Below are 24,325 nucleotides of genomic sequence, written 5' to 3' on the forward strand. Positions count from 1 at the left end.
GCAGAATGATTTAGTAGTTCTATTATCAAAGAAACTCCATTATAATTACAGTGTTTGAATTATAGACAAAACAAGAAAAATTCAGAAGGGAAAGTCCTTTAATCAAAACTGTAAAACAGGACAGTTTCTGGCTGCCGTTAAAAGCGAACTCTGAAATGTTAAGAGTCAGCTCTCCAGTCCCTTTGATTCTTGCCTTTTCCCTGAAAGAGTGACACTACACATTTTTTCAATTAAGCAGTTTGACAATCCGAAGAAACCCACAGTGCATGGTTTAATGAGAGTATACTGTGTGCCTGGTAATCGGCAGGCCAACGGTTCACTCCTTGCAAAGTGACAAGAGGCCCCTGCACATTAATAGAAAGGTTTTTTTTTTGGGGGGGGGGTCTCATTTCATTAAAAAAAAGCTTTACAGTTGAGGAACTTCCAACTGTATTGGCAAAACTGTCACTGAAGGTCTCTGGTGACCTTAACTTTCTGTCACTTTCCAAGTCTTCGTGATGAAATTCATCTTTAAAAACATAGAACAAACACAAAATATAGACATTGAAGGTTCTCTGGTGGTGTTGAGGTGATGTGACACTTTCTGATACCAATGCCACTAGTAATTTCACAGTGAAAGAATTGTGACCCAGTATGCAAGTTCTTCACGATGACTACGAATGTGGATTAGTCTTGGAAATAATGTTCAGTATTTTAGAAGGAAGTTCATGTACTGTAAATATACTTATTTTTGTGATGGAGAACACTCAGATCTGACTAAAATACACACAACCTTGGTCAGATTCTGTCAGTTCAGTGGCACTCATGGTCTTGACTGATGAGCTACGGAAGTAACGTCCGCTGTAGATGGAGATCGTGCGGACTGCTCCGCGGTTCCTGGTGGTGGAAGAGCACCCACCTTGACCACAGAGGCAGAAAGTATGGAGAGTGGAACGGGTAACACCAGGCTGATACCCTTAAGGTCTCCAACAGAAAGCTGCATGCAGGTTAGAGAAGGAAAACAATACTCTGACATCCATGCACACACAGAGTTCCAGCCAGCCCTAGGAAGTGCCCAGAGGGAAGATTTTGGACTAGAGACAGAACCTCACCATGCAGCTCCAGTTGAACTGTGTAGTAAGGGTTGTTCTCAAATTTGTGGTTCTCTTGCCCCAGCCTCTTGAGCACCAGAATTACAGATATGTACCACAGTTCCTAGTCATCATTTTCACGTTAACAACAACAAGAGATTATAATGGTCACACAATAAACTCCTGATGTGTTTAAGCTTTCTGATTGTAGGAATGTGAAACTTGCTGTTTATGTCTTTGATTAGCCTTCCGGAAAACGTGGGAAATTCATTCTCAGGTTCAGTTTGCAACCCCATTAGCTGGTAGTGGTAGGAGATTTGTTTCCAGCTTTACTGGATGTATTTTAGTGACGTTACTGAGATTTGGCTATAAACTATACACAGAGCAACCTCTCATTTATATGGTAAGGGACCAATGGCAAAAATCTGTGTCACTTGGTCCCAGGCAAGGGCTCTTCAAACACAACCTAAAGATGACATAGAGCATCTCTTATAGACTGTGGAATTACAATTTATTGCTTGGGTCATACAAATTTATTTAAAAGGATCATATCTGGGAGGGTCAATGTCTTTATCAGAAGTATGAGACAATAAAATTATTCTTAGATTGTTGTAATGATTCAGCGAAAACATCTCCCACATCAATCAGGGTAGTATTTTGTGCTTAGTCTCACAGAAAGCTCTGCATGTTCATAGCGTTAGATGCAAGAGCAGCCCAGCTAGCCAGAACGCCAACCCAGTGCAGAGACCCCACACATCCCTGAGAAACTGGTACCCCTCCTAAGCGCCCTGGCTCAGCATGGATCAGACCAGCTAGCTTGCTCTCATGTCATAGGTGAGGGAAATTTAGGAAAGAGTCCCACTGTCCTACATTCTTATTCTAAACATGGGGAAATACACAGATGCATCAGAGTTCTGTGATTTACAGGTTCACAGCTCAGTGTTCAGTTCATCTACAACTGGGCCATTGCCACAGGTCTATCTCCCTATGGAAAAGCAAGCTTTCCTTGTGTTTCCTGGCATTGACCACAGTGAAAGCATGGCCAAACATACCACCAAGATGTTCCTTTGTGCTCGGGGGAGTCTGTTGAGGGTACTATGTGTGCATACTCTGGAAAAACAGAGAAGGGGGGTGTGATGCAGGGGGAAAGCTTTACAGGTGGACTCGGACTTGAACGTTGATACCCATCAATGTCATGGCTTTTGGAAATACACCAAGCCTACCTGAGCCGCAGAGAGCTCCACTGCAAAGCAGGAAATACATATAGAGTTATTGGCGGTAGGGCTGGGTCCAAAATATTTAAATAAGAAATATAGTAGGGGCACCAGCTAGAATGAGCCTACCATCTAATTTCATTAAATTTAATAGGAGCACTGTAGGAGTAAATTACAAAGGTATCCATTTTGATTCTAGACTGTGGAACACGGTCAAACCCATGATACATTGCATGAGGTAAACAGCTATGGAAAACACTGTGAAGAAAGACATAAGCTGTTAGTTACCCCGAGGTCACTATACCCTCCAATGACTTTGTTTTCCACACCTATGCTGACTCCAGTTAGCCTGGCTAGTCCTTAAACTGATGAACCATGTATGTCTCTTGACTACAACTGAGTCCTCCAAGAACCCTGCACTTAAAAAACACAAAGAGATTTCACTTGGGATCTTATTAGGTACGTATTCACCACTAACTGCTATGTCGTCTTGACACAATGACCCTTTTGTTATTGCCAAATACTTTCCCTTTGGTAATCTTAGGGTTTTATTTGTCTGATATTTAGGAAGGCACTCTGCGTGTCTTTGACCATTTCTGCAGCATTCCAGTTCCCTTTAAGCCTACGAGTATCTTTATATTTAAAAGTTATCTCTCAATGCAGCATTGATGTTCATTATTTTTAAGTGTATTCTTATACCTCTGCCTTTTAACTAAAATGCACAGGGTCCACTAATGATATAATGGTTGGTGCTTGCATTTAGTGGTAGAGTTTCATTCGTTTTGTTTGAGTCTTTATTTCTTGTTCCTCTGTTTCTCTTTTCCAATATTATTGCTTTGCTTTTAAAATGCAAGGCAAGACTTTCTCTGTGAGTTTGAGGCCAGCCTGGTCTACACTTTACATTTCAGGTCAGCTAGAGCTACACAGTGAGACCTCGCCTTTAAAAAAATAAGTGAGAATACAATAGGAGACTTGACCCTAGAGGGGATCCCAGGTGCCCAAGCTGAGGCCCCCAGTTAGTTCCTTGGGCAGCTGAGGATAGGGAACCTGAAATGACCCTATCCTAGAGCAATACTGACGAATATCATGCATATCATCCTAGAACTTTCATCTGGCGATGGATGGAGATAGAGACAGAGACCCACACTGGAACACTGGATAGAGCTCCCAAGGTCCCAAGGAGGAGCAGAAGGAGGGAGAACATGAGCAAAGAAGTCGGGACCACGAGGGGTGCACCCACCCACTGAGACAGTGGAGCTGATCTACTGGGAGCTCACCAAGGCCAGCTGGACTGTTACCAAAAAAAGCATGGGATAAAACTGGACTCTCTGAACATGTCGAACAATGAGGGCTGATGAGACGCCAAGGACAATGGCACGTGGTTTTGATCCAACGCAATGTGCTGGCTTGGTGGGAGCCTAGCCAGTTTGGATGTTCACCTTCCTAGATATGGACGGAGGGGGGAGGACCTAGGACTTACCACAGGGCAGGGAACCCTGACTGCTCTTTGGACTGGAGAGGGAGGGGGAGAAAAGTGGGGGGAAGGGGAGAAGGGTGGGAGGAGGGGGAGAAGAATGGGAGGAGGGGGAGGGAAATGGGAGGCTGGGAGGAGGTGGAAATTTGTTTTTTCTTTCTTTCTTTTCTTTATTCTCCTTTTATCAATAAAAAAATACATAAAAAAATAAGTGAGATTATAGTTTATCAATTGACCACATTTTGTATTGCTTGTTCTGGGGACTAAAGTATATTTCCTTGATCATTATTTGGCTCACTTTCACATAAAATTTGAAAATGTTGCACCTACATAAGTCTGCTTACCAACGCTACTTTTGATGCTATGACTGTCATGTGGACTACAGAGACACGTTACAGCATGATCCCCATGGGACAATGTTGTCATTCTTGTTCTTTATATTTTAAAGATCATAAGATGGGAAACGAGCCATTTGTATTAGCCAATTCCAATATATTTATTCCATCTTGAGCATTTCAGGTCCTCTCTGGTGTGCCTCGCTCCAGGCTCCAGCTTCCTTTGACATCTCTTGAGTCTTTTGGAAACAAAGCCTCTGCAGCACTTTTCTGTATCTAAAAATGCCTTTTTCTTCATGCTGAAAGTACATTTTAGCTATGCAAATAACAAGATTCTTTGGAATGTGTTCTTACTGTCTTTCTATCCCCTCTTTACTTTAAAAAACTTTTTTCTTAGGCTGGTGAGATAGCCAGTAGAGAAAGGCTCTTACAGCCATGCCTGACTATCTGAGTTCAAGTCCCAGGACGTATGTGGTTGAAGAAAGAGCCAACTCCTACAACTTGTCCTCTGGCTTCCAAATATGTACCATATACACACATTATCTCTACCCACCCCATACCACAAATAGATACATGCCATTAAAAACCATTAAACCATCATTTTTTTCTACCCTTTGTCGTTTCTGAAAAGGAGGAAGTGCTCACATGAAAAAACATTTCCCTGAACATACTGTGTGGTTCCTATGAAGGCCCCTCTTAACCGTCACTGTCCGATGTTTAAATGAGAAAGGCAGAGGCGCAATATCCTTAGAATCATCTAACTTACGCTAGGACACAGATTTAAGTATTTCATAATATGTGAAAAAATATGTCATTATTTTTCAAACGTACTTTCTGCATGATTCTATTTCTTCCGTGACTCCAGTTACATGTCTAGTAGCTAGCTATGCTAAATTTTGTAGCAGTTACCGGAGCCTTGACTCTTTTTTCACTGTTCAGGCATTTAAATAGTGTTTTTTTTTTCCTGTGCTCCAGAAAATTGCCACGGCTCTATTGTAAGGGTTACTGGTACTTGTCCTGGTCACCTCCACATGCTCTAAGGCCACTCAGGAAATTTTGATTTCAACAGTGACAGCTCTCCATCAATGAAAGTTCAAATCTGACCCATCTTGGAATAAATGTCAGATAATTGCCTATTTTTTTCAAAACTGCTCCCATTTTCTTAGTTCCTTATGTGTCGTGGGATCTGAGGTTGTGGCGTGAGAATGAAAGAATGCAAATGGTAAGAAGGAAGGCCAGTTTCCGCTTTATTCTCCAGGGAATATTGATCTGTTTTGACAGGCAAGTAGATTAGCTAAACAGAACTAACTGAACAGGGCCTTGGGAGGCAGCTCCAGGTTTGGCTAAGTTCTTTCTTTTCTTTATCTTTTTCAGACAGCATCTTACTCTCCCCCTTGGCCAGTCTGGAATGCACTGTGGAGACCAGGCTGGCCTCAAACTCACTGCAGTCAACCCGGCTTTCATAGTAAACACTGTAAGTTGTGAAGTACAGCTCTGCAAAGCTTCAGCCTGTGTACTTCTATTCCTCCTGCCTTCAGGTAATAGATGAGGGAGGGTCTATACTATAATGGACACCTCTGGTCATGTCTGGCCTAGAAGAGCTTTCGTGGTCACACCAGAAGCAGATGTAGAGACAACACTGTAAAGTATAGAGAAAACACTGAGGAAATATTCTCTTGTATTTCCTAATGATTCCTTAACCTTCACTCAGCATCTTGTCTAGAAATACCTGGTTTTGGTTCTAACAGGAAACAGAAGTCAGGCCTGGGGCTCCTTTGACCATCTTGCCAAGCATACGAGGAGACTGGACTAAATCTACAGATTACACACTAAAACATCACACAGACATGGCAGTCTTGAATCTCAAAACAGTGAGTTCTGTACTGACCATTTTTCCTAGGTGTATCCATGTGACACTTGGCCACACTATTCAGTGTTACTTTTGTGGCTTTAGACATCTCTACATCTACCACATTGACATAGTCATAGGTAATATTCTAAGAGAAAGGAAGTATTGAAAATACTTCAATAGTAAGTAAGTGATCTACTCTCATGCATACTAGTGACAACCATGTTTTGACCATTAGTCATTATGAGTACCATGTCTTGAAAGCTTCTTCATGGAAGACATCCTCCTAACCACTTAACATCAATTATCTTTTAATCTTTCATAACCATTCTAGGAAACAATTCCTAAGATTAGTTTCATTTCATTTCATTTCATTGGGGGAAAAAAACCAGAGTTCAGAGAGGTTAAGCAGGCTGACGAAGATCAAACAGCAAACAGCAAAAACTAATGCAGAAACAGCAGGGGGGAAGTATTTGAAATTATTAGGCACTGTCTTTTATTGTTAGGAGAAAAAGAGACGTCTTTCTAAGCACAGAGAAATAAGTGAGGTCTCAAACTTGAAAATCAGTCACTTTTAATTACCCTTTCAAATAATTGCAGGCTTCATTTTTAAGAGCCTTATTTCTAGGGTTAAGATGCCAAACAGAACAAAAATACTGAAGGCTAAATGGCTATACTCAAAGTTCACAGCTCACTGCATTTCCTTTTGCCTTTGTTGTTGTTGTTTTGTTTTGTTTTTTTCAAGACAGGGTTTCTCTGTAGCTTTGGAGCCTTAAACTAGCTCTTGTAGACCAGGCTGGCCCTGAACTCACAGAGATCCGCCTGCCTTTGCCTCCCGAGTGCTGGGATTAAAGGCGTGCGCCACCACTGCCAGGCTTCACCGCATTTCTCTTCTGCTTTGTAAGATAGGCTCTCTAGATAGGCAGAGAATCTACCAAGAAGTCGGATGCATTAGGAAGTGAAAGTGGGAGGCCTATCCCACCCTACCATGTATTCATTGAAGGCTTTTACATGACAAAGCAATGTCCGATAGCAACACAAACTCTACAGGCAGTTCTGGCCAATTTGATGAACTTCAATTCACATAAACCCGTGGATGTCAAAGTCTTAAGAAATCATGGGAAGGTAGGCAGAGCCAGGGGCAAATTGGTGCACAAATAAAGTAGATGTAGGAGACTGGGTTAACCAGTGTCTTTGTCTTTTGATCTTTTGATTCATGGAGTTGGTCAATTTACACACACACACACACACACACACACACACACACACACACACTTTGCAAAGACATAGACATGAAGATGTTGTTAAAGGAGGAAGCATGAAGAGAAATGACAGGAAGGAACAGGAGCATATATGAAAGCAAGGTTAACTGAACACAGCCTGCCAAGAGTTGTACACATGTCTGAGATCCTAGAATTCAGGCAAATGGTGAAATGAAGGCTAGGAATGCTAGAGGCCAATTTGGGTTATATAGAAAACCCTGTCTATAAATATGTAGGTTAATTAATTAATTAAAAATCAAATAAAATAGCTCATTGCCTACATGCTGGCGAAATGACCAGACTGGAATTGTGGAGCCAACACATATGACTAGCAGTGTGCACCTGTGTGTATCTGTGTGTGCATGTGTGTGATCTTTTCTCACACATAACAAGTATCACAGACAACATCCCTATAGCAAAATATAAGTTAACAAGTGGAAAATCTGACATACAAAATTTTATGTGACATGAGAGACTTTGGAAATAGAAACCAAAGACTAGGGAGAACCCATTTCTTATGCTTAGATATAAAACAAAATGGACATTCATGTAGGAATGTGATTGGTCAAAAAGATGATGACCTACTGGTCTGAGACCTCCTCGACTGAGAAGAACTGAGCAAGGCCTAGGGATTCAGTAACTTCTCAGCTTTCCTGTGTCCTTCTGTTGACCTAGGATTGGAATACACTCCCAGAATGAGTTATGACTGCTTGCAGACAAGGCGTGCCAGAGAATCTCTGAATGGCCAATCTTACACACAGTTCTGGGAGAAACTACACTGCAGCTTTTTTAGGTTTTCTGGAAGGTTTTAAGGACTGTCATGGGAAAGGAAGGCAAGAAAAAGTCAGAGAGAAGGCATTCCTCCCAGCATGCCTGACTGCTGTGATCTGAAGCCTGTCTTCTGAGCCTCGTGAGTTCATTTCTCCTCCATCAGCTCTCTCCTTTTAAGTTGTGTATCCGACCCACCGGGTGAAAACACTTAGGCATGAAGGGAAGGGAAGACTTTAGCTGACCTTTGGGTCTCAAGATGGGATTCATCATTCACTACCTATTCTGTACCAGCAGGGGATTCTCTGACCAATAGCAACCCTCCACCCTTGAAGGACACAGGTCCCTTGGCGGAGGGCTCCTCTCGCTGCTACTAACTTCATTTCAATCCTACCATCTTCCTTAAAGCCACACAAGGCATTAAAACCTGACTTTGTGACTACTTAACCTTTCTTTTCCTCCATAAAAATTATTAAATATGTGTGCCTATATAGTGGGGGAAGAACAGTTATGGCATGTCAATCAGGTACCGGTTTGGCTGTGCTTCATGGGAAGGGAAGGCAATGCTTTCCTTCAGAAAGCGAAGCCATCATTCTTTTATGTCACTGACATAATATTTATATTCCTATTTTAAAACAGCGGCTACAAACAAAAGCAGCAAGAGGGCAGGTTCTCTAAGGAGATCTGGCTCTAACCACGTACAATTATAAAGTTCTATTTATATGCAAAAGAATGAGACTAATAAGGACATCCACACAGTAAGGCAACGGATCACGCTCTTTGAAAAGAAATAAAATTAAACAAGCACTACCTTTCACATGCGTGCTGCCTCCTTGGGGTCCTCCGTGCAGGACGAAGAGATTTTGCAGAGGAATGACAGAGCGGGTTGTCCCAGGACACCTAATGGGAAGAACAAGTTCAGATGATCACTCCGCAGTGTATCGGACAGCTTCGAGACACAACGTCATACAAAGAGTCCATGAAGATCACCGAGCTGGCGTGGCTGTGTTAGGAACTGTTTAAGGGGCTGTAGAGGCACAGTGCAGCTTCTGGAACCATTGTTGTTTCTCTGCAGGAGAGTGTGGCTCAGAGGAATGACTCTATCTGTGTCAGAATGGTGCTGTATCTGTCCATATTCTGATTCCCACCCCAGGGCCTTCCTAGACGCAGAATCTGGCCTCCTCCAGAACGGGACAGTCCTAATACTGGGATTTCTGTTTTGCAAACAATGAGCCTGACTCAGGAGCACACTGCTCTGGCTTTGCAGAATTCCATGTCAGATCCACTCAAGAGTCACTTGTGGGCCATTTAACTCCTTCTCCTTTGGAATACGAGGCCAACTGTCATCGATTACGAGTGAGATGTCTTAGGGGTTTTATTGCTGTGCTAAAACCCATGACCAAAATCAGCTTGGGGAAGAAAGGGTTTATTTCATCTTATACTGAGGGAAGTCAGGGATTGAGCTGAAGCAGGGCAGGAACCTACAGGCATTAATGAATGCAGAGACTTTAAGGAGTGTTGCCTACTGGCTTGCTCCTCATAATTTGCGGGCCTGCTACCATCCCTGGGGCACCACCTAGCAGGCTTGGTCCTCCCACATCAGCCACTAATCAAGAAAATACCTTACAGGCTTGCCTGCAGCCAGATCTTAGAGGTTTCATGGAGGTGTCTCCTCTGGATGATTCTAGCTGTGTCAAGTTAACATAAACTAGCCAACACAAAGAAGAACACAGGCGTTTGGTACAGCTGTCACGTTTAGACCCTACACAACTATTCAATGTAATTGATCTTTTTATTCTGTCCCTGTCAAATGGGCATAGTAATATATGAAGGATGCGTTTATTAGAGGATTTTTTTCATTATCCAAAGTGACTAAGAGGCCAACAGATTCTCTCACTCACAAATGACCCAGTGACATCCCCATCTGGTCACCTCCTCTTCACTGTAATCTCTACTTCTACTTTTCCTTCATAGACCCTTTTTGAAATAAAAAAATGCCATAGTCACAGACAGTACTTCATTCTCTGTGATTGTGTCCAAGGCATGTCACTTGCCCTGCTCATTCTGTGACTGAAATCATTCCTCTGTCACCAGCAAACACTTACAGAGACGACAGAGCTCCAAGGCAGTACTCTCTACAGCTCTGAACACGATAGTTTCACATCCCACCGAGATCCTCATAGGGGAAACCAGACAATAAAGTAAGGATATCAAGTGCCTGGGTGATTACAGGGCATTGAGTGCTCTGGAGAATGTGGTCTCCCCACCCAAGGTAGGAGGGAGGGAGGCAAGGAGGGAGGGAGGGAGGCAGGGAGGGAGGCAGGGAGGGAGGGAGGCAGGGAGGCAGGGAGAGAGGGAGAGAGAGAGATTAAATTCTTATTTTCCAGTTTCAGAGAATGGAATAGGGTTGCGTAGACAAAGCTTAAGATGATGTCACACTGGAATAGGATGGACCAGATCTAGTGGAAGAGGTTTACATCTAAGAGGAGACCATGTGAAGATGGTGACACAGCAGGAGGATGTCCAATGAGGACAGGGACCAGCGTGAGGCTGCTGCAAGGCAAGGAGTGCTAAGTGTTGCTAGCAAGCCACCAGAGACCAGCAAGAGGCGGAACCCCACCCCTGCACCCCCACCCACCCATTCTCTGGGGGAGCTCCCCTGGGAGCATGGCCCTGATGACGCTCAGATTTCAGAGTGACAGTCTACAGAGCTTCCAGACAAAAAAGCATTTCTGTAGTTGCACGTTTCTCAGTTCGCAGTATGTTTCGAGTGCCGCCCTAGGAAACGGGCAGTGAATTTACGGAGGTGTCTACATTTTTAAACAAGGAAATTAAGGAAGATCTCACTGGGAATGAACATCTCAGGCAAAACCTGAATGAGATGCAGAAGGCAGACAAAAAGACGGCTTTGGAGGAAGACCTCTCCAGGCAGAGGGGGGAATGTTGATGTATTGGGAGGGAAGCAGCTACGACTGGCAAGAGGGCTGGGATGAGAAAGCAGGGACCAGCAGCTGGGGTCTGGACCCCTGCTGTCACTCAGGCTTCTTCATGCTGCAAGGAACAAAAGCCACTGTAGGGTTCTGAGTGGAGGTGGACCAAAAGCTGACCTGCATTGTAGTGAGGTCTCTCTGGCTCTTTGGTGAGAATAAACTGGAGATAAGATCACTAAGACATCTCCCTGGGAAACCTGAAGAAGAAAACTGCAGCCAGTTGGTGTGGAGACAGTGGGGACCAGACAGCTCTATGCTGGATATTCAGACATCAGATCCAAATGACTGACACACTGGAAGCAGAGTATATGCCTGACTTCTTAGTGATGCAGAGGACTAAACCAGATCGCAAGACAATCTAACCATCTGAAGAGTGACCTCCCTGAGCCGGTCACGCCTTCAGGGACACATTTGGCAGACAGGAAACAGAAAATCAGGAAATATAAGAAACCTTTTAAAGGAAAAAAATAAAAAAGCAGAACACAAAACAACAGAGGAATGGGGGTTATTCAAAGAAGAAATATAACGGATCATGAATGTAAGAAGTCCAGGCACTGGTTAGGAAGAAAAAGGAAATTAAAATAATAAGATTTCATTTTCCTTCCATCCAAGTAGTTAACATGAAAAGGCCTGGCAAAATTCAATGTTGTCCAAGATGTGAGGCAAATAATGTAATATTCCAATTACTCCTTGCAGAATCCCGAATCGGGACATTATTCTAGTCAGGGCTTTTATTGTATTTATCAAAAGCCGTAGGGCATATTCCATGCATGCTGATTCTACCTGGCAGAGGGGCTCAGTGCGCCTGCATATGGGGAGGAGGCAGACGCTAAGAATAGCATCTTCACACTTTTGTTTTGTTTTTAGCATAACAAGACCGCACAATGACTTAAACGCTCACCCAAAAAGGCAATGAGTAAGGAAAGCTTCACTTCCCTTGTACCGTGGAACAACGCACAGCCCCTAAAGGGAGTCAGCTGGTTCTATACACGTACATCAGTACACATGCGTCTCTTCACAGATAATCATTAGGCAACAGAAACTACTGGAAACGCACAGACACAGTCACATGTAGCATGTGGATATGCCCATGCGCATGTGAAAACACAAAGAACGCACTGTTCAGGGACACGCCTCATGTTTCACAGCATAGGGGTTTCTGCAGGAAGTGAATGCATCAGAGGGCAGAGAGTGAGGAAAGGGCAGGGATGATATGGAATCTACCCTGTTTCATCAATCAGCTTTTTGAAAAGCAAAGGGAAAGAAGACGAACAAACCTTTGAAAGCAAATCTGGCCAAGTGAGGCAGGTGAATGTTTTGGATTCTGAAATTTCAGAAGGCTATCATTTTATTTATTTTTTGTACCTGTTTGTACATTACATTTTCTTTCAAATAAAAGAATGAAGAAAAGAAGAGTGGGGGCTTGGAGAAAAAGGGGAAGAGTGGGAAAAGGGAGTCAAGGAGAGAGCGGAATTGAGGGAGAGGGAGGAGGCAAGATTGGTGGGTGGATAAGAGGAAGGTTCAGGGAGGGAATTTAAACTGGCCACAAGAGTTTGTTTTCTTAAGGATGAAAATTCTAATTTTTTGTGTTATTGTTGCTTTGCTTTCCTTGTTGTTCATTTTGTCCCAACATAATATTTTTGATTACTGATTATTTTGGAATTTCACAAATCACACTCACTTCATAGTTCTCAGAAGGAGGAGAAGGAGAAGGAGGAAGAGGAGGAGGAGGAGGAGGAGGAGAAGAAGAAGAAGAAGAAGAAGAAGAAGAAGAAGAAGAAGAAGAAGAAGAAGAAGAAGAAGAAGAAGAAGAAGAAGGAAAGAAAACATGTCCAAATTTTATTATCCATATACTCATTGGTCAAACTTTTGGTGGCCAGGCCCTTAAAGAAAACTGAGCCCTTTCCCACCCTCACCCCCACCAGAAGCCATCAGTTATGGAGAGCTATACTTCAGCATCCTTAACACAATTTTTAAGCGTTCCCTTTGAAGGCTTTCTGTCTAGGCTGTTACTTTTGGGAGTGAGGACCACTACAGAAGTCTTTTATATCCCTCTTTCTCAACTGTGAGTCTACAGCCATAGATGTCACTGCAAAAGTAACTTCCTTGCCCGTTACAGTCAGCAGGAGGAGAGATCATGGACTTCTGCATGGTTTCTGGCTTTGTGCCATGGAGCTCAGTTTGGTCTCTGGTGGCAGTGCAGACCATGGGCATCAACACAGACCTCTGCGGCAGCATGGGCCATGGACACCAATTTGGTCCCAAGCATCCCAAGCAGTAGTGCAGCCCATGGCCATTTATTTACATGGCTTCAGGCGGCAGCACGGGCCATGGACATCCACATGGCCTTTGGTGGTGACTCAGACCATGGACATTAACATGACCCTGGCTGCGGCAGGACCACAGACCCCCATCAAAACCCTCTAGAGCAGCAGGACAACAGACCACAGCCTCCCATCATGGGCTCAGGTGGCAGCATAGGCCAGGGCTGCTAACCTCAACAACTCCACGGCAGCACTACCCTCAGGCATTGACTTGACTTGACTTGAGGTAGCGGCACAGACCACAGACGTTTGCAAGCTTATTCTAGTCTGTGGTGCTAGATACAAAACCTAGGATGTCAGGCAGGCTAGGTAAGTACTTGTTCTAGCACTACCTTACACTCCCACACCAGAAGTCCTGCCTCAGTCATCAGTGAGGCCGAGGTTGATTTGCTCCGGGGTGCCTTAGCCTGCGGGACAGCATGAGAGATTAGCCAGAGAGAAACAAGTGTCATTCGGAGGGACAAAGAGCCCTCTGACAGTGGACACCAGAACACCAGTAGTAGTGACCATCAGTGATCCCCTCCCCCTCATTCTTGGAGCCACCTACACCCCAGGGAAGAGGGAAACACAGGTTTGCAGACAAAGCAAACCAAAAGTATGCCATGGGTGTCTTTTCAACCTTCTTGAAATGCTTGTTTCAATTTTCTAGAATCAAGGGAACAATATGCTTGATTAGTCCTCAGCGGACTTAACAATTTTGCTTTCTTCAAATCTCTCCCCTTGCGGCACGTTCATCATTAACCTTATATGTTCTAGGGCTGGAGAAGAATTTTCCTCCCACAAAGTGGAAGCTTCGCTTTCAAATGTAAGATTGCTTTACGATCCTTCATTTCGGTCACTGATAATCAAAAGGTCCTCTCTGAAGCAGGGGGTCACCCGTCAAAGGGTCTGCCTTTATGAAGAGGAGGCCTCGTCTTTGGGGGAGGGTCTCCACTGTGGAGAAAGCCTACAGAAAATTTCACTGTAGTGAAACAGAAGCCTGACCTGCACGCTTGATTTTGTGCCGATGTCATTTGTTGGAAAATGCACGCCATGGACACTCACTTTAGAGGCCTTAGCTCGAAACTTTGAAAAGGCAGCTACACCCTTCAGGCCTTCACTGGACCGAGTCTCTCCACACAGGCAACTAGGAAGCAGAAGGCACCAGTCAAAGGCTGAATTTGCCGCAGCTGTTTGGTTCATGTCACAGTCTTGGTATTTAAGTATCAGCATTTTGTGTATTATCGTTTGTAAAGCTGGTTTGGATCAGTTTCTAACAGGAAAACAAACACGGCAGAGAGGGGAATTTGTGAATAAGTTCCTGATGTAAGTGTGTAATTTTGTGCTTTTGAATGTGGACAATGCTGATTCCACACATAGAATAGGGATTTCAGAGCGGCTTCGACACCGAATAGTTTAATCTGTCCGCCTAAGTGTACATAATTACGTGGCTGCCATGCGACATGATAAACACTGGGGGGTACCTGCTGCACCCGTACAGACAGATGCACCGCACAGAGCACAGCTAGGGGTCGTCCGCCCTACCAGGATGGGTGAAGAGGGCATTGTTGCTGCACCCCATGAAAAGGAAGGGTCTTGTGGTGTTTAGTTTTACATTCTCGTGTCTGCCTTCAAGCACAGCCAGAGGTTCACGGTGAAGTGATGGGTGACGAAGCCATTGTGATTGTCACAAGCTAAACCATCACATCGTTCGGGAGATATGAAGATACTGTCATCTGTTCTGCCAGGTTCCACGCCTGGAAATGCTTTTCAGCAAAATAGGATCTAAATTTGCATTGTGGTTTCGGATACGGGTTTGGAATTTGGGGTTTATAAGCCGAACAGGTACAGGCCTCTCCCAGGCCACCAGCCTTCACACGCACGTCCCCTCTGGAAGGTAAGGTTTGTAACTCTGCCTTCACAATGGAGTTATTAGAGGGTTCGGTGCGGAGAATGATAGATAGGGCCCGCCACATGGTCAGAATTAGGACAGACGTCCCCGTCATCGTCTGTCACCATCATTACGAAGCTCAACCAGATCTTTATTTTGACCCATCATCCTCACTGCCGTGCAAGGTTCATTTAAAACACCAATCGCTGCGTTGCTTAGTAATTAATTACTTTCATTCATTTAATGGCATATTTACTGAGTACCCAAGTGTCAGACTTTATGCTGGGGTCTAGTGTCCTAAGATGGTAAAAAAACAAAAAAAAACAATCTCCGGAGAGCTGTTCAAACAGACACTCATCAGATGCTTTGATTGTCATTGTATTCTTTCAAGGAGAAAGAAGAACAATGGAGGGAAAGAGCATGTTGGGTCAAGACAAACAAAGAACTGTCTTAGACCTGGGACCAGAGATGTAAAGAAGAGGCGGCGAAAAGAAGGGCGGCTTTCTAAGAAACGAACACAAACACAGCCCTGTAACTCAAAGGCAACAGCAAGCCACCAGTGGCTTGGCAGATTTAATAGAACATTATCTCAAACGCCTACTATGAGCCAGGCTCTGCTGATTTACAGGGGCAACCAATCAAGACAGATGTGAGCCTTGTCCACCCTGGCTTGTCCACACTCATCCCTGTGCTCGGCAAGCACGCGACAGGAAGCATTCATCTTGCAATCAATAATGCCCACCTGTCAGCTACCTTATTTTACTATCGTTTTTGGAGACAAAGCTTTCATTCTGTGGTCTGGGAAAGCTTGGAACTGATGATACAGCCCAGACTGCCCTAGATCTTGCAGTAATTTAAAAGATAGAGAGAAAAAATGTTGTGATATTTTCTCCATGAAGACATGGATGTTTCGCAAGACAAATAACGCCTTCCTGGCCCCAAGATATCTGCACCAAATTCAATTCATTCCATGGACCTAACAGCTTACATTGCTGTACAAGTCATGTTTCTATTTCCCGGTTGATTATTATATCACACACGACACACGCATATAACAGCCACGGAGTCTTTGCAAAAGAGAAGGAGGAGGAGAGGAAGGGAGTGGAGGGGAGCGGAGGGGAGTGTAGGGGAGGGGGGAGAGGGACAAGCACAAGAGCAAATGTGTCACTCTGCCCCAGGTCCTAGCACAGAACCAATGCTCCTATGTGTCTTTTGCAGTTTTCACAGTCGTTGCTCAGTGTTGAAAAACATGCGCTTCCTGGTTCAACTTGGAAACCTATCGAAAGTCCCACGGGAAAATGTGGCTATAGGAGACCTAAGTGCACCACCCCGATGGTGCTGTTTCTTTGACATAAAGGGTTATCTGCAGTGGTGGATTTGTCCCCGTGGAGTAAACACTTGTAGGAGAAATTCCCATTGATAGACTCACTCAGTGACCAAGTCCACTCTCTCCAAATCCCTGCAGATGTGCACCACCCAAAGCCACAGGAAAAAAATCTATACAGCAAACCTTACGTTGCTTCCCATGGCCTTGCTGGAATCTCCCCATAAATGGCCTTCACTGGTTAGGTTTGTGAGGGCGTCTGAACCTGAACTCAAAGTTACGGCTTTCATGTGTTCATGACAGACACATATGATTAAACCTTGGTTGCAGGGGTCTGTCCCAGCCTTGAACCAAAGTAATAAGAAGGAAGTATTTCTCCTCCCATAAGCTTGCCAACACTCCCCATTATGAGAGAAAAATGCAGAGTAGCTGCAGAGTTGAGCGCAGTTTTTATTTAATACCCCGATAACCCCTGAAGAGCCACAGGCCACAATATGAGCGAGTGGTAAGTGTATGATAAGATGGCTTTATCAATGTCTGGAAATGAATCTTAATATACTGTCCCAGTATGAGTCCGCGCCTGCTGGAGGAAAACATTAAGCTTTTCTATGACAGGATGAAAACAACATACTTGCAATTTCCTAATGTTTTCCTGGTGTAGGGAAGGAACAAAAACGAAAATGAAAACCCCTCTTGTCCTTTTGTTTTTCTTGCACGGGGAAAACAAAACTATAAAATGATATGTCTAGTTAGTTTTCAGGAAGACAGGATTTAAAAGACACTTTTATTTGTTTTCATGACCAAATCTATTCAGTTTACACACACACACACACGCGCGCGCGTGCATGGCAATTAAGAAAGTATTAAATATCTCATCCTTGAGTCTCACTCGGCTTATTAATGGGGCCTTCTGAATTAATCTCTGGTCACCCTAGTGTGGTCAACCTGCTGGGGGCTGAAGGGATAACGCACCATGAGCAGCGTGTGGTGTGCTTCAACTAGCTTCCGTCACGCCTCAAGTCTCCGGCAGGCACAAGATCTCTATGACTACGCCAGTTCTGTGTTGTCCGAAGAAACTGTCCATGGCTAACGAGTACACACCGCTCCCCCAACTAGTTGATAAAGGTGCACAGAGAATATTAAGTGATGGCCTTTGAGGAAACAGATGCCGGTTAAAGGGAAACTTGGAAAAGAGAATGGTGATTATATCTGATGGGATGCTCAGACAGCACAGCGAGGAAGGAGCAGCCGCGATAACGTGTGTTTTTAAAGGGAAGTCATCCCTTACAGCAATTACCAGGATGGGAGAGTTCTGCTCCTCCCTCTCAACCTTACGCTCTGAAAAAGAACTTCTTCTAATGCAAGACTCAGAGAGCCAATTACTTCGGCACCAAGCCACAACCTAAATCCCTGGGCTTGGCAGTTACCTCTTTTTTTTTTTCTTAGAAAATGTTCTTCTAAAAACCTTCACTAACAACTCTGACTTTATACCTTTAGAATCTGAAAAGATGAATGAGAACTAAGCAATTACCTACCAAAGTAGAGAAGAGAAGGCACTGGATAAAAACGCCTACAGTTACAGTCATAGCTCACATGGAGGGAGGAGTTCTGAGGTCTAGTTCATATTTGTGGGAAGAAGTAACACGCGTAAAAATGAACAATTACGGGGCATTTTGTATGCTGAGGGTTTTTCCAGCAGCTGGTTCATTCCTGCATATTAACCCTTAGGAGAGGAATCTCCATGACACCAAATGACAGGAAAGCCGATGAGGGGCATGCTAGCTAGCTTTGAGATGCTGGAACAGAATATCCGAGTCACTGTGAAGGAGAAGAGCTGTATTTTGGCTCCTGGTCTCAGAGGTTTCAGCCCATGATCACATGGCTCTGTCACTGTGGGTCAGCATACCACCATGGGAGAGTGTGGCAGAGGAAGACTTTGCCTACAAGGGCTGAGAAGCAGAAGTACAGGCAAGAAGGGGCTGGCATGCCCATACTTCTCCCAAAGACACACTCTTCATGGCTTAACTTCTTGCGATTAGACCTCCCATCTTAAACACCCCAGTCTCTGCCAGCTTGAACTTAAATACATGTGTCGTGGGAGGACAGCCTACATGATGGCTGTTGTGCACAGATCCCCTATGATCACTCGGCATGAAGCGGTGAGATCAGGATTCAATCACAAGACTCCTGCCCAGAACCCAGCCCTGAGTGGTACACTGTGCACATAAGTGTGATAAACTCCTAAGATGCACGACGGTGCTTCTTCTAGCAAGCAACGGCTAAACCCATGAGGCATGATAGTACACAGAAGCATCTCAGTATCGGAGGCTTTCAAGGGCAAGGGTCGTTTCTTCTCTAAGTGTTGGGTAATACTATAATTGCCCCTTGGTGTTGACTGAGGTTTCTGTCCTGCCCGGTTCCCACAGTCGTTAACTCCCAAAAAATCACACAGAAGTCTACATTAGTTATAAACTGATTGGCCTAGTAGCTCAGACTTCTTATTTAATCTTATAACTTATATTAGCCCATTGTTCTTGTCTATGTTAGTCACGTGGTTCGGTACCTTATTTGGTGAGGTGGTCACATCTTGCTTCCTCTAAGGCTGGGTCACATCTGCAGAATGTGCTTCCTTCTTCCCAGAAGGCTCACTGCCCCACTTATACTTCCTGCCTGACTACTGGCCAATCAGCATTTATTTAGAATATAAGTGACAGGGTATAAACCATTGTCCCACTGCATCTTGGCTTACAATGGGCCTGGGTTCCAGGATGGCCATCACAAGCTGAAGATGCTGCGTAAGTAGAAAACGCATTTAACTGCACAGGCAACACAGTCCTCTTGTGGTCTCATGGCTGCCGGGAAACTTGGCAACACAGTCCCCTCATGGTCTCAACTTAGCAACACAGTCCCCTCGTGGTCTCATAGCTGACAGGGAACTTAGCAACACAGTCTCCTGGTAGTCTCAGTGCTGACGGTAGCAACACAGTCCCCTCATGGTCTCATGGCTGACACAGAGTCAGGCTCACTCCTGTAAGTGAGTCATGAGCACCTATTGCTGGCCTGGAAAAAAGATCTCCATTTAGAATCGGAAGTCTATTTTCCATTTAATACATACTTGTTTTGGACTTTCATCAAACTAAAATCATTAAGCCAGATCATCTTCAGTCACTGGCCTGTGGTTATGGAGACTGCAGTCAGTAGCCCCTGAGAGGCAGCTGGCTCTACACCTGATACTATCCAGGCATTTTCCCACACTGAGCCATGAGAGGTTCGCATGGACCTTGGGAGTACTTTCTTTTTTTTTTTCTTTTTTTTAATTTATTTATTTATTAAGGATTTCTGCCTCCTCACCTCCACTGCCTCCCATTTCCCTCCCCCTCCCCCGATCAAGTCCCCCTCCCTCATCTGCTCCAAGAGCAATCAGGGTTCCCTGACCTGTGGGAAGCCCGAGGACCGCCCACCTCTATCCAGGTCTCCTAAGGTGAGCATCCAAACTGCCTAGGCTCCCCCAAAGCCAGTACGTGCAGTAGGATCAAAAACCCACTGCGATTGTTCTTGAGTTCTCAGTATTCCTCATTGTCCACTATGTTCAGGTAGTCTGGATTTATCCCATGCTTTTTCAGACCCAGGCCAGCTGGCCTTGGTGAGTTCCCGATAAATATATACATATTAGAGTATTACTCAGCAGTAAAAAACAAGGACTTCTTGAATTTTGCATACAAATGGATGGAAATAGAAAACACTATCCTGAGTGAGGTAAGCCAGACCCAAAAAGAGGAACATGGGATGTACTCACTCATATTTGGTTTCTAGCCATAAATAAAGGACATTGAGCTTATAATTCATGTTCCTAGAGAAGCTAACTAAGAAGGTGAATCCAAAGACAAACACATAGGCATCCTTATGAATATTAACCTTCATCAGGTGATGAAAGGAGACAGAGACAGAGGAGCACCGGACAGAAATCTCAAGGTCCAAATCAGGAGCAGAAGGAGACGGAGCACGAGCAAGGAACTCAGGACCGTGAGGGGTGCACCCACACACTGGAGTACTTTCTAAAGGAATGGCTCAAGCACACAGAATGAACTTACAGTGATACCCAGATGACACCTTTCCTGTGTTCCAGTGTCTAGGCTAATTTAATCCAGAAAATGAAAGAATTTATATGCCTATCAAGACATCCTGTCTACTCTGCAATTTAGTATATATGTAATTATTTATTACTATTATTTTACAAAGAAGCAGCCTCACGGCTGAGGACATAGCTCAGAGAGCAAAGCCATTGTCACACAGGAGTGAGGACAGGAGTCCAGATCCCCAGAGCTCACAACAAGGCAGGAACAATAGTGCATGTCTTCAATGCACCCAAGGTGAAATGAGAAGCAGAGGCAGAAGGTGCCAAGAAGCCAGTGGACCAGCCATCCTGGTTGGCGCACTCAGCAACGAAAGCCTTTCTTAGACAACGTGGAAGGCAAGGTCTAACCACCTGAGAAAGTCCTCTGATTCCACACACGGTCACGGAGGACTGGCACAAAAGCACACAGGAACAGAAAGCTCACATATACCCTCCCCCAGGTATGGCTTAGTATCTTTTTGGTTACCTGAGTTGCTATTCCCCTTGGGTAGATACCATGATGTTCTGAGCTGCACAAAACTGGTTTTCCTACTTTCCCTAGAGGAGAAATCTGTTCTTATTCATTTAAGAAATTATTTTTTTAAGATACATTTTACTTAGCCCAGTAGATCAAAAGTATTTCAGCATGTAATAAAATTTATGATATATTAAAATTTTTATGTTAAGCATTCAAAATTAAGAGTACATTTTATATTTATGGTGAAACAAAGATCATAGTGCCTATGCATGCTGAGGGTCCACATATCAAATGTAGTTAGAGTTAGCAGGAGTTCATAAGGGCAATTAGGGTTAGACCACACAATCCTGGAAGAACCACAGCTATTGGTATTTCTAGGCTTGTTTTCTCGGGCTGGATGGATTCCCTACCAAGGGGTTGGTCTAGACCAGGAAAGAACAGGATCCCATATGGAATTTCACTTAAGCCCCCTGTTTTTGTGTTGGTTCTGCTGACCTCTGCATGTCCCGCCCTTCACTCTCTCCAGCCTTCCCTCTGAGGCAGAAGAGAGAGCAGCTCCCAGCTCTGCAGGAGGGCAGAGACCCCAGTGCTCTAACAGGTGTTTGGAATCTCTCCAATGCTCCTTTAAGATTCCTTAACTCCCACTTAGAACAGGGTGACAATAGTTCCTGATCCTTTCGGGGATCAGAATTGCTCTTTCACTGCTTACAGCTTCCCCCGCCCCCCAGCTTTTGAAGCTGTTCCTGTAATTATAGTCCTCCGTTGCCTAACAACAGGGACACCTTCTGATAACTCTTCTTAGACAACTCTACCAGCATCAAACAACATGGAGTGCACTTATGTAAACCCAGATGTGACAGTATTTCCAGGCAATGGAATCTTACAGGACCCTGGTCAGTTACAGAACTGTTGATTTTAGTACTCTTTTTTTTCTTCTACTTCAATTGATTCGACCCTTCTGTCTTTTAAAGTAGGTCTTCTGTTTTGAAATAATTATACAACCACATGCAGATTGTAATTAGAGACACAGAGAGACTCCATATACTCTTTAGCTAATTTCCTATGACGATGATACACTGTAAAACACCACCACCCAGGATTCTGATACAACATGGTATTTCCCTTCCCACTAGGATCAACTTGCTAACCTTCAGGTGCCAAAACGCCTCCTCTCACCCATTCTCCCTTAATATCTGATAAGCATTAATCTGTACTTCCAAAATTTAGCTATCCAGAAGGAATGATATGGTATGTAATCTTTGCATCCCTCTGCCCAACCCAAGCTCTTGAGTATTTAAACAACTATTCCCATGGATCAAGTTCCTTGCTCAGTAGTGCCCACAGGAAGAACAGACTGCTTGTTTAGCCACTAGATTACTGGAGCACAATCTTCTTTTGAGTTGATAGACAGATTTTGCTGGGAAATGGGTAAAATGTCTCAACGCTTTCCAGGTTTTTCCCCAACTCTTGATATGGAAAATGCTTTCTGTATTCTCAATACAAGGATTATTTTTGTTGTTGTTTTTGTCGTTCCTTTCTTTGCTTTTAGAAACACGCTTTGAAGATATTTCCTACTCCGTAGCTTGCCTATGCCTCCTCTGAGAGGGCTTCCAGAGAGGGAGCTTCTGCTCTGGTGTAGCCCAGTGCACACCTTCCCTTCCCCTCTTACGGGCTGTTTTGCAACAAACCTAAGAATTCTTGGCTTGGTTTTGGAGCCCAGAGACTTCCTCTTATGCTGTCACCTAAGCTTTGTGGTTCTGTATTTCACATTTTAATTTAAAATATTTTTACTTCATTTTTATATTGGGTAGGAAGCATAGTGCAAGAGCCCAGCTTCTGTCTGTTAATCCAGATCATTTCTTGAAAGGCCTTGTTCATGTGAAGGAAACTGCATTCCTGTCAAAACCAGTAGGGTCTATGAGTTTGGGCCTATGTTGAGATTCTTTTATTCTGTTCCATTGACTTATGTGTCTATTTCTTCATGAATACTCATGCTATAGGTACATACTAAGTCTCAAAATTGGGTAGACCATTTCTTCCAATTTCATTGCACTTATTTTTTTTTATTAATTACTTTATGTTCATTGGTGTTTTGCCTCCATGCACATCTGTGTGAGAGTGTCCGAAGTCCTAGGTCTGGAGTTACAGATGGGTGTGAGCTACCATGTGGGAGCTTGGAATCGAACCTGGGTCTTCTTGAAGAACAGCCAGTGCTGTTAATCACTGAGATATGTCTTCAGCTCCTTTTTGTACTTCTTTAACACTGTTTTAGTGACTTCAACTACTTTGTGTAGCAGTTTCAATGAAAGTGGCCCCCAAGACTCATAGGGTGTGGCATTATTGGAGGTGTGACTTTATTGAATAGGTGTGCTCTTGTTGGAGGAAGAGTGTCAGTGCCGGTGGGCTTTGAGATTTCAGAAGGTCAAGCTGGACCCAGTGGCTCTCAATGGCTCTCTCTGTCTTTCTTCCTGATGTCTGCAGATTCAGATATAGAACTCTTCACAACTTCTCCAGCACATGTCTGACTGCATGCTGCCACGCTTCCTGCCATGTTGCTAATGGAGCCCCAAATAAATACTTTCCTTTATAAGAGGTTTCATGGTCACAGTGTCACCCTAACTAAGAGACTTCGTTGCAAATAACTTTTAGGATAGTCTTGCCTATATCTAAAATAAGATTTGAAAAGGAATGGCATTAATTTTACATGTAATTTTGGACAAAATTACCATCATTATATGCTAAGACTTTAAAACTGTGAGCATGATGTATTCCTGTATTTAGTTACAGTTTCTTTTATTTGTTTCATCTGCCTTGCAAAGTTTTGGTACACAAGTTTTATAAAGAGTTCATTAGATTCATCTGAACACTTCATGTATGGCTGCAGTATAAATTGTATAATATTTTTAATCCCACTATCCACAGTCATAGCTACCACACAAAACCATGGTGGTCTTCTTCATCTTGTATTCCACAACTCAGTTTGGCTCATTCACTACCTTCAGCAGTTGATTTTGTGTGTCCTTTTTTTCTATGCGGATCACTTAAATTTTTCTGTGTAGAAAATCACGTTGCAAACGCCAATGTTTCCCCTTCTTCCTATTTGTCTGCCTTTTATCCCCTTTGTTTCCTTACTGCTTTGATTAGAACTCCCTGTATGATGCTGAATAGCAGCGAATACAGATCTCCTCTGGTATTTCATCTCTTTTGCTTTTACCCAAAACATTTTTATTCTTCAGTCTTCAAACAAGTCAAA

General features: G+C 43.8%; 1 protein-coding gene across 2 annotated transcripts in view; it reads right to left on the reverse strand.

Moving 5' to 3' along the window:
- Fhit (fragile histidine triad diadenosine triphosphatase) overlaps positions 1-24,325 on the reverse strand; it is a 1,412,380-nt gene that overhangs the window by 1,000,817 nt on the left and 387,238 nt on the right. For both annotated transcript variants that reach the window (XM_075987481.1, XM_075987482.1), the window contains one exon: positions 8,784-8,872. The gene's annotated coding sequence lies outside the window, so the exon portion shown is untranslated. The remainder of the gene's footprint in view (positions 1-8,783; positions 8,873-24,325) is intronic.

This window comes from Microtus pennsylvanicus, chromosome 10 (assembly GCF_037038515.1).
Source record: "Microtus pennsylvanicus isolate mMicPen1 chromosome 10, mMicPen1.hap1, whole genome shotgun sequence".
Lineage (NCBI taxonomy): Eukaryota > Metazoa > Chordata > Mammalia > Rodentia > Cricetidae > Microtus > Microtus pennsylvanicus.